We start from the raw sequence: 12,135 nt of genomic DNA, 5'->3' as shown, positions 1-12,135 counted from the left end.
TATATTCTGTCTACAAGAGACTCACCTCAGAACAAGGGACTCATACAGACTGACAGTGAAGGGATTAAAAAATATCTTTCAGGCAAATGGAAATGAAAAAGAAAACAAAAACTGGGGTAGCAATACTTATATCTGACAAAATAGACCTCAAAGTAAAGGCCATCACAAGAGATAAAAAAGGCAACTTCATAATACTAAAGGGATTGATACAAGAGGATATAACCCTGGTAAACATATATGCACCCAATGCAGGAGCACCCAATACATAAAAAAAAAAAACTCCTGGAAGTTATCAAGGGAGAGATCAACAACAATACAATCATAGTAGGGGACATTAATACCCTATTGACGTCATTGAATAAACCCTCTAGACAAAAAAATCAAAGAAACAGCAATCCTAAATGACTCACTAGATCAGATGGACTTAATTGACATCTTCAGAACATTTCACCCCAAAGCCATGGAATATACGTTTTTCTCAAGGGCACATGAGACATTTTCAAAGATAGATCACATATTGGGTCACAGGCAAAGTCTCTCCAAATTCAAGAAGATTGAAATCATATCAAGCATCTTCTCAGACCACAATGACATAATATTAGAAATAAACTACAATAAGCCGAAACCAGTTTGGCTCAGTGGATAGAGCGTCGGCTTGCAGACTGAAGGGTCCCAGGTTCGATTCTGGTCGGGGGCATGTACCTGGGTTGCAGGCACATCCCCAGTAGGAGATGTGCAGGAGGCAGCTGATCGATGTTTCTCTCTCATCGATGTTTCTGACTCTCTCTCTCTCTCTCTCCCTTCCTCCCTGTAAAAAATCAATAAAATATATTTTTTAAAAAAAGAAATAAACTACAATAAAAACAATTTAAAAATTCAAACACTTGGAAGCTGAATAGCATGCTATTAAACAATGATTGGGTTACCAAAGAGATCGAAGAAGAAATTTAAAACATCCTGGAAATGAATGACAATAAAAACACAACAATCTGGCGTGGCCACACTGGCCAGGGCTGGGGCGCACACCCTGTGGCACGGCCAGTCCCCGCGGCAGCTCCTCCTGGCACGGACTGTGTGCACCTCGCCTTCCAGGCAGATTCGGGCTGGAGTGTGGCGGGGAGCAGCAGGTTTCTTTCCGATAAGTTGGACAGATCAGCATAGAGTCCAAGAATGAATGTTCATCATGGCAGTGAGAGTGACAGGTTATTGCTGCAGGAGGCCAGCTGCCTAATGGATGAAACCTCGGCTGCAGCCCAAGAAAAAGAAACTAGTAGCCTGACTTCTTCTGGTCTTCAAAATCTTGCTTATCCGCTAACTCCCAGGAGTGATGACGTTTCATTGGACTATGCCTCTCAGCCAGCAAGTCTCCAATTCCCTCACATAATGCCACTTCCTGAAGACAGCAAAGGCTCTTGCTTCCCAAGTGGGAATAAACGAAGCTATGAACCTTTTATTGCTCCAGAACGATTTGGAAACAGCACTATGGGCTTTGGCAGTAACGTTCATTCCCAGGCGCCAGAGAAAGTGACACTTCTTGTAGACAGCACACATTTTGTGGTGAATCCACAAATTTTCACTGCTCACCCGGATACCATGTTGGGAAGGGTGTTTGGACCAGGAAGAGAATACAACTTCACACGGCCCAACAAGAAGGGGAGTATGAGATTGCAGAAGGAATCAGTGCAACTGTCTTTCAGTTGTCCTGATGGCATCTCTATCCCAGACCTTAGAGATACCTGTGATTATCTCTGCATTAACTTTGACTTCAACATGATCCGATGTCAAGATCTGAGTGCTTTATTGCATGAACTGTCTAATGATGGTGCTCACAAGCAGTTTGATCACTACCTAGAAGAACTGATCCTGCCCATCATGGTGGGCTGTGCCAAGAAAGGGGAGCGAGAGTGCCACATCGTTGTGCTGGCCGATGAGGATTCTGTGGACTGGGATGAAGACCACCCCCACCCATGGGAGCGGAATATTTCCAAATTCTTTATAGTTCCAAGCTCTACAGATTCTTCAAGTATATTGAGAATCGGGATGTTGCTAAAACAGTGTTAAAGGAACAGGGCCTGGAAAACATTCCCATTGGAATTGAAGGTTACCTTACCTGTAAAGAAAAAATTAAGAGAAGACCTGGTGGCCGATCTGAAGTCATCTATAATTATGTGCAGCGCCCTTTTATTCAGATGTCATGGGAAAAGGAAGAAGGAAAGAGTCACCATGTGGACTTCCAATGTGTTCGGAGCAAATCCCTCACTAATCTGGTAGCTGCTGGAGAAGATGTCTTGGAGGACCTGGAGATATTGATGCATCGCCTGCCCCAAGTGGATGAACTTGACCGACTAAATGCCCCACTTTCTCAGATGGCTTCTAATGACTTTCAGGATTAGGCCCAGCTATGGGTCCACCTCTTGTGAAGCGTTTGTCTGGGCTGCCAAAAGCCAGTTCTCCCCATCCTTTCCCTTTCTCCCATAATTAACGTGCGTCCTTTTCAGTATAGCTGCACCTCCGCCAGGGATGAGAAAGCACTCACTGCTAATGAAGCTCCCAGCTTTGCAGCAGCCCTGGTAACTTGAAATTTTAGGTCTGGTGCTGTTCACTAAGCCTTTGCATAAGTGCAAAGCAGAAAAGGAAGTCAAGACTCCTGTTGCCTCATTTGGCAAAGCAGTTCTGATCCTTTATGCTCTGTCTTGGCTTTTGTGTGTTTTGTTTTATACCAGGCACACCACTTAGCAGAGAAGGGACCAAACTTAAAGGAGACAGTCTCTATCTTCTGCAAATAGCACTAATGGCATACTCATTAGAGGTTGATGAAGATGCCATTCCTACTGGCATCTGTGCCCAGATTGCATCAGGGATGAATGAGGCTCGTATTCAAAGTGTCTAAAAGGAAGTTCTTAAGCACTAAAATTCAGTTTTGTTTTTTCATTAAATGCAAGAACAATCCAAAACCACATGGATTCTGTCACAGGAAGGAAAGTGGCATCATAGTGTTGATGGAACCTTAGTGTCACGGTGTTTAGATTAGTCATTTAGAAGGAAACTCAAGTAGAAGAACCTCTCCAGATGGGGCCACTCTGATTGTCCTGGCTTGGAATTGGTGAGAAGCCATAGGTCTTCACCCAGGAGCAGCATGTTGCTGTGGATGTGGATGGCGACCTTAGATATGACTTAAAGGCTCCAGATGTGAGCAGACATTTCTCACAAGGGCTCAGTTTCTCAGTAGGAAGACTTGTAAGAGCTCCAGTGAGGGGATGTTTGGGAGAAAGCTTAATGGGGAAGCATTACCTGCTCAGGCTTTGTCCCAATACAGGATTCTTCTTTGTGTATTTTGCCCTGATTGGTTTGGCTCAGTAGATAGAGCGTCGGCCTGCGGACTGAAGGGTCCCAGGTTCGATTCCGGTCAAGGGCATGTACCTTGGCAGCTGAATCAATGTTTTTCTCTCATCGATGTTTCTAATTCTCTATCCCACTCCTTCTCCCTTAGAATATATTTTTAAAAAAATAAATAAACTTAACTAAGGACGTAAAAGACCTGTACTCAGAAAACTACAGGACACTGAAAAAAGAGATAGAGAAAGACATAAACAGATGTAAGAACATACCGTGTTCATGGATTGGTAGAATCAACATCATTAAAATGTCCATACTACCCAAAGCAATCTATAGATTCAATGCACTCACCATTAAAATAACAACAGCATATTTCACATACCTAGAACAAACTCCAAAAATTCATCTGGAATAAAAAGAGACCCCGAATAACTGCAGCAACCCTGAGAAAGAAGAACGAAGTAGGTGGGATCTCAATATCAGATATCAAGCTGTATTACAAAGCCACTATTCTCCAAACTGCCTGGTACTGGCACTAGAACAGACATACAGACCAATGGAATAGAATAGAGAACCCAGAAATTGACCCAAGCCATTATGCTCAATATTTGACAAAGGAGGCAAGAGCATACAATGGAGTCAAGACACTCTTTAATAAATGGTATTGGGAAATTTGGACAGATACATGCAAAAAAATGAAACTAGACCACCAACTTACACCATACACAAAAATAAACTCAAAATGGATAAAGGACTTAAACATAAGACGGGAAACTATAAAAATACTAGAGGAATCCACAGGCAGCAAAATCTCAGACATATGCCGAAGCAACTTCTTCACCGATACCACTCCTAGGGCAATGTAAACTAAAGAGAAAATAAACAAATGAGACTACATCAAAATAAAAGGCTTTAGCACAGCAAAAGAAACCATCAACAAAACAACAAGAAAGCCCACTGCGTGGGAGAACATATTTGCCAATGTTATCACCGATAAGGGTTTTATCTCCAACATTTACAGGGAATGCATACAACTTAACAAAAGGAAGATAAACAACCCAATCAAAAAATGGGCAATGGAACTAAGTAGATACTTTAGACAGAAGGAAGGCCAAGAGACATATGAAAACACGCTCAAAGTCACTAATCATCCGAGAGATGCAAATCAAAACAACAATGAAGTACCACCTCACACCTGTCAGAATGGCTATCATCAACAAATGACAAGTGCTAGAGAGGATGCAGAGAAAAAGGAACCCTTGTGTACTGCTGATGGGAATGCAGACTGGTGCAGCCACTGTGGAGAACAGTATGGATTTTCCGCAAAAAACTAAAAATGGAACTCCCATTTGACCCAGTGATCCCACTTTTAGGAATATATCCCAAGAAACTAGAAACACCAATCAGAAAGGATATATGCACCCCTATGTTCATAGCAGCACAATTCACCATAGTTAAGATTTAGAAACAGCCTAAGTGCCCATCAGCAGATGAGTGGATTAAAAAACTATGGTACATCTACACGATGGAATATTATGCTGCTGTAAAAAAGAAGGAATTCTTAGTATTTGCAACAGCATGGATGGAACTGGAGAGCATTATGCTAAGTGAAATAAGCCAGTCAGAGAAAGATAAATATCACATGATATCACTCATTTATGGAATATAATGAACAACCTAAACTGATGAACAAAAACAGATCCAGAGACAGAGAAGCATCGATCAGACTGTCAAACCTCAAAGGGAAGGTAGGGGAGGGTAAGGGGGAGAGATCAACCAAAGGACTTGTATGCATTTCAAATGATTTTCAAAAAAATGAGAATAATAAAAATTATTCATTATTGCTTTGCTTAATGGATGATTTTTAATAAAAACTGTTTAAAATAATATAAAAAATGTTTCTTATTCAAAAGTTAATTTTGTCCTGCAAGCATTCTGGCCCAAGGAGTTATAATGAAAGGGGAACATAGGAATAAATTTTGTGACCTTGAGTTAGGCAAAGTGTTCTTAGGTATGGCTCTAACTGCAATAGCAACCAAAGAAAAAATATATAAATTAAATTTTATTTTATTTTATTTTATTTTTTTATTGCTTAAAGTATTACAAAGGGTATTACATATGTATCCATTTTATCCCCCCGCCCTAGAACAGCGATGGCAATTTAAAAGTGTTTTTGCTTCCCTTGCCCTAGAACAGCGATGGCAAACCTTTTGAGCTCGGCGTGTCAGCATTTTGAAAAACCCTAACTTAACTCTGGTGCTGTGTCACATATAGAAATTTTTTGATATTTGCAACCATAGTAAAACAAAGACTTATATTTTTGATATTTATTTTATATATTTAAATGCCATTTAACAAAGAAAAGTCAACCAAAAAAATAAGCTCGTGTGTCACCTCTGACACGCGTGTCATAGGTTCGCCATCACTGCCCTAAGAGATGTATCAGCAAACATACTGCTACATGAGATGTCTAAGATTTTGCTGCCTATGGTTTCTTCTAGGATTTTTATGGTTTCATGACTTATATTTAAGTCTTTTATCCATTTTGAGATTATTCTTGTGTATGGTATAAGTTGATGATCTAGTGTCATTTTTTTTGTTTGCATGTACCTGTTCAATTTTCCCAATACCTTTTATTGAAGAGACTGTCTTTACTCAATTGTATGCTCTTGCCTCCTTTGTCAAATACTAATTGAGCATAATGGCTTGGGTCAATTTTTGGGGTCTCTGTTCTGTTCCATTGATCTATATGCCTGTTCTTGTGCCAGTATCAGGCTGTTTTGATCACAGTGGCTTTGTAGTATAATTTGATATCTGGTATTGTGATCCCTCCTACTTTGTTCTTCTTTCTCAAGATTGCTGCTGCTATTCAGGGTCTTTTTGGTTCCATATAAATTTTTGAAGTATTTGTTCTAGATCTGTGAAATATGCCATTGGTATTTTAATAGGGATTAAATCTATATTGCATTGAATCTATAGATTGCTTTGGGTAGTATGAACATTTTAATGATGTTAATTGTACCAATCCATTAACACAATATATTCTTCCACTTGTTTATATCTCCTATCTCTTTTTTTAACATCTTGAGGTTTTCTGCGTATAGGTCTTTTACCTCCTTGGTTAAGTTTATTCCTAAGTACCTTAATTTTTTGTTGCAATGGTAAATGGGATTGTTTGTTTAGTTTCTCTGTCTGAGAGTTCATTATTGGTGTATAAAGGGAAACAAAAGAGAAAATAAACAAATGGGACTCCATAAAAATAAAAAGCTTCTGCACAGCAAAAGTAACCATCAGCCCTAACCGGTTTGGCTCAGTGGATAGAGCGTTGGCCTGTGGACTGAAGGGTCCCAGGTTCGATTCCGGTCAAGGGCATGTACCTTGGCTGCGGGCACATCCCCAGTAGGGAGTGTGCAGGAGGCAGCTGAATCAATGTTTCTCTCTCATTGATGTTTCTAACTCTCTATACCTCTCCCTTTCTCTCTGTGAAAAATAAAATATATATATTTTTAAAAGTAACCATCAGAAAATGAAAACGGAGCCCACTGTATAGGAGAAAATATTTCCCAGTGATACATCTGATAAGTGGTTACTTTCCAATGTATATAAGGAACTCATACAACTTAACAAAAGAAGACAAACAATCCAATTTAAAAAAACGGGCAGAGGACCTAACTAGACACCTCTCCAAAGTAGACATACATATGAAAAATGTTCAAAGTTACTAATCATCAGAGAGATGCATTTTAAATGAGAATGAGGTATCACTCCACAACTGTCAGAATGGCTATGATCATCAAAGCAACAGATGACAAGTGCTGGCGAGGATATGGAGAAAAGGGAACCCTCGTACATTGCTGGTGGGAATGCAGATTGGTACAATCACTATGGAAAACAGAATGGAGTTTCCTCAAAAAATTAAAAATGGAACTTCTATTTGACCCAGTGATTCCACTTCTAGGAATATATCCTAAGAAACCTAAACACCAATCAGAAAGAATAAATGCACCCCTATGTTCATAGCAGTGCAATTTATAATAGCTAAGATTTGGAAACAGTCCAAGTGCCCATCAGTAAATAAATGGATAAAAAGAGCTGTGGTACATTTACACCACGGAATACTCCGCAGCTATAAAAAGAAGAATTTCTTACCCTTTGAGACAGCATCGAGGGACCTGGAGATGATTATGCTAAATGAAATAAGTCAATCAGAGAAAGACAACTATCACATGATCTCATATGTAGAATCCAAAATAAACTGATGAATAAAATAGATCCAGAGACATAGAAACATGGAACAGACTGAGGAATCTCGGCGGGAAGTCAGGGTTTGGGGGTTGGATGGGAGACATTAACCAAAGAACTTATATGCATATATACATAACCCATGGACACAGACAATAGTGTGGTGAAGGCCTGGGGAGGGGGCAGGTGCTGGGTGGAGGAGTACTATGGGAGGGAAAAGGCGACACCTATAATATTTTGAACAATAAAGATAAAATTTTAAAACGTTTTTTCTGCAAACAATACCATCAAGAAAGTAATAACACAATCCACAGATTGGGAAAAAATACTTGTAAACCATACATCTGATAAGTACTTGTACCCATAATACATAAAGAATCCTTATAACTCAAGAGTAGCCAAATTTTTAAATGGGCACATGGTCTAATTAGACCTTTCTCCAAAGAAGATATATAAATGGACAATTGGCAAATAAAAATATTTTCTACATCTTTAACGATTAGGTAAATACAAATCAAAACCACAATGAGATACCAATTCAGACCCACTAGAAATGCTATAAATAAAAATGCAAAGATGATAAGCGTTGGCAAGGATGTGGAAAATTGGAATCCAAACACATTGCTGATGGGAATACAAAATGCTGCCCACATTGGAAAACAATTTGGCAGTTCCTGAAAATGTTAAACAATTATCATATGAGCTAGCAATTACACTACCAAGTATGTAGCCAAGAGAAATAAAAATAATCCACATAAAAATTTGTCTAATAATGTTCATAGCTACATTATTCATAATAGTCAGAATACAAATAATCCAAATGTTCGTCAATTGGTAAATGGCTAAACAAAATGTATATCAATACAATAGAATATTATTTTTCAATAAAAAGGAACAAAATATCAATATGTGCTATACAAGAATGAGCCTTGAAACTTATGCTAAGTGAAAGGAGCCAGGCACAATATGCCACATATATTGTATGATTCTATTTAAATTAAATGCCTGGAAGAGAAAAATACAGAAAGTAAATTAATGGTTGCCTGGGGCTAAATAGGGAAGATGCAGAGTGATGGGGGGTGATAAAAGTGTTCTAAAATTAGACTGCAGTATGGTTGCACAATTCTGAATATACTAAAAGCCAATGAACAGTACACTTTAAATGGTTAAATTATATTTAGCCATTTTTTAGCAGCTTGCTTGAAATCATATATATAATTTCAAGAAAGCTGCTAAAAAATTAAAGGGCCAACCATCATGATAAGAACACAATAAAGCAAATAATTATTTTAGAAATAGTTTTATAACTAAGGTGATAGAATGAACTTATTCAAATGCCGAAATTAACATGGAACATTTTAATAGGATGTTTCTAAATCAAAACAAATGAAAATGGAATTGCCTGAATATTTTTTAAAAATATATAGGAAAGCTATTAAATAAAAGATGTATTTTTTTCAATTTTTAATCAGGTATTTGATACAATATAGGCACAGGCAGATAGTAAGGTTATGTAAAAATATACAGGAAAGTTCAAGGGGCTGCTCATTAGTTCTCTTAGATCAGAACCAATTAGAGAGTGCTTAAGAAGTTGACATGCCTTTGGCACAAAATAAACTTCAGCATGGCCATATAATTTGAAAGCTGCCACAGAGTAAATGAGAAATACTATTAGACAGTTCCTGAAGCTCCTGGTTGAATTTTCCCCTCCTGAGATAGTGTGAAATCAACAAACTTGGACTCTCATCCAACAACTGATAGAATCTAAGATACCTTGAGGAAGAAAAAAAAGGATGATGAAGTCCCTACATTAAGAAAATATTTGAATGGATTTAAAGCCTTAGAAGATTGTTAATAGGACAATGATTAATATAATTTAATTTAACACCCAGTGTATTTCCTTAAAGTAATTATGGTCTCAAATGTAGACAGAAGAAACCTTCATTTCTAAACCTAAATGTTTTACTAAAACCACCTTTGTTAAAATAAAACACAATAAAATCATCTTACTTTTACTCCAGTGATATTTATACATCATAATACCATAATAATTCATTAAAAACCAAGTTATATAAACTTGTAGTATATAAGAAGTAGACAAGGGGCATAAGAACACATATGTAATACCTTAATCAAAACAAAAAAAGAGATGTATACAAGGTGAGCAAAAGTAGGTTTTCAGTAGTGGGTATGTGAAACGGACTTTATTCTTGTATTATCATTTGTTAATTATTGCATTATTTATTTGTATTACAACTGTAAACCTACTTTTGTCCACCCCTGTATAGTGCTACCTAAGAGTCTATTTGCAAGGGTTTCTCAGCTAGATTTACTATTGATTCTACTATGAATTATTCATGCTCTAATTCATGTATCCCTTTATTTCCAAAACTTACAGGAAAATAAATGTTGCTAAGTTCAGGAATGTGAAAGTGATACAGACTTTTCTAGGATAGTCATAATGGATCTGTTGATAATCCAGAAGTTGAATATAACCACTATTATAGCCTGGGCAGCACAGGTTATGCCTATAGAGACCCTGCAGAGGAGGCCATAGTCATTGGCCATAGAAGGGTGTAAAGTGAGGAAGAGGGAAGAGGAAAGAAGAGGAATTTGGGGAATGGGAAGGGAAGAGGAAGAAAGGAAAAACAGTAATGATAGTGAGTTAAAGAAATTCGAGGCCAAAAGAGAAATACATATATAGGTTAAAATTGCATATGTGTAAATAAGCTGTACTGAGCAACTCAAAACTGAAAATGGAGTTGTGATTTCTCAACCAGAAAGTCAAAGAATCACAGGATTTGTTAAATTGGAAAAGGCCTTAGCACATTGTCAGTCTTACTCTTCCTACCAAGCATTGGCAGGGAATGCACTCAACATCAGAGAAATATAAGGGAAGCCCCAAATCCAGAAAGTCTTATAAAAAATGAAAAAACACACACACGTTAATCTTAGAAATCAACTTCACTCAATGAATTTGTAGAGAAATAACAGGTAAACATAACCAAATATACATAAGTTCCTTTTTATAAAATTTATAAATTATAAAATTTTAAATTTATAAATATATAAATTAATAATTAAATAAATGGTTCACTATATACATAACTGTCAGAGTCCCTGAACTATACAGTTCTAATAAACTGCCTGCTTCATTGTATCATTTAAAGTTGTTTCAGCAAGCGTGTTTTCTTACTTGTTAATTTATTGATTTAATTATATTTAAATATTATTTAACTTACTATTGTTAATTTCATTTTTAATTATTGTCTTTTCTGTGAACTCTAATCCAAGTCAATTCTAAAAGCTGTTTTCAAAAAGTTACATGTTTTCCTAATAAGGTAGTGTGCTGGAAAACATTTTCTTTCTTTGAAATTTCATAATTAACCCATCCTACTTTATATTCATGTTCTGTGAATCATTTTAGTAGCTAATAATATTTTTTCAGAAAGTTGGATTTTTAAAAATTCATATTTTAAAATGTTTACTTTGGTGAATACTATGGGCATTTTTCTTTTAAAGAACAAATTTAAGACATATAATTAAAAAACCAGGCAGACTTGTAGTTAGGAGAGGTGGATCAGGATTTCAGGAACACCCCCTGCTAAGTTATATTATACATTGGAAAGCACCTTAAATTTTTCTGGACTCAAATTTTTAAAAATATTTTGTAAAATATATTTTTATTGATTTTAGAGAGAAAGAAAGGGAGAGATAGAAACACACCCTCTACTGGGCATCCAGCCCACAACCGGGCATGTGCCCTGACTGGGAATCAAACCTTGACCTCCTGGTTCATAGGTTGGCATTAAACCACTGAACCACATCGGCCAGAGCTGGATTGAATTTTTTAATGTAAGGTAGACTAAAGTTGTCTGCATCCAATTCTAACTTCAAAATCCTATTATTCTTCAATTCATCTTTTATAAGAAAAGTCAGCAGGAATGTAGAAGGCAACAACCATTCATTTTATAAACAACTTTGCACCTGCAGAGACCTTTCTTTAAAACATGTCACTGATTTTCAGAGACAAGGGCAACCCATTTTCAAAGAAGACTCCCCTCAGTTCTTCTGATAAATCTGTATTTCTTGACTCATAACAGCAAAATTGTCCATAATGAAAATTAAGACATTTTAAATTACATATTCAGTCAAAATCTAACAAATCTTCATGGGACAGTAAGAATTAAGCACTTACTTTTACTTGAAGATCCTCAGAGCTTTCTGTGACATGTACAAAGAAAGCAGCACTGGCAGAGTGTTTGTGACTGCGACGGCCCGTGCATGCTCTGGAGTGTGTCTCCCGATCTGTGCCACGGCCCAGGCAGTGGCAGCCCTAACGTGATCTTCTGGTTCTTCTGACAAGCAGACTGACAACTGGGGCACACCCTGCAGCGCCGATCAACAGAGCAAGTGTTATGAAACCAGAGCAGGATTAAATAGTCTCCTGTGTCTCTCAAACATTAGAAGAAATCATTTGGCCTTGATCCTTTCTTCCTAGATGGTTCAATAAACAAGCACAGCACAGGGGCTGTCATTTTTCAAGTCAATAAAATG

At 37.3% G+C, this 12,135-nt stretch overlaps 1 pseudogene; it reads left to right on the top strand.

Annotated features, from left to right (window-relative positions):
* The first annotated feature begins 1,047 nt into the window (after positions 1-1,047).
* LOC132213962 (BTB/POZ domain-containing protein KCTD20-like) lies at positions 1,048-3,328 on the top strand (annotated as a pseudogene).
* Positions 3,329-12,135: the final 8,807 nt, after the last annotated feature.

Source organism: Myotis daubentonii, chromosome 1 (assembly GCF_963259705.1).
Source record: "Myotis daubentonii chromosome 1, mMyoDau2.1, whole genome shotgun sequence".
Classification (NCBI taxonomy): Eukaryota; Metazoa; Chordata; class Mammalia; order Chiroptera; family Vespertilionidae; genus Myotis; species Myotis daubentonii.
Note: the sequence above shows the minus strand (reverse complement) of the source record. Positions and strands in the feature narration are given on the sequence as shown.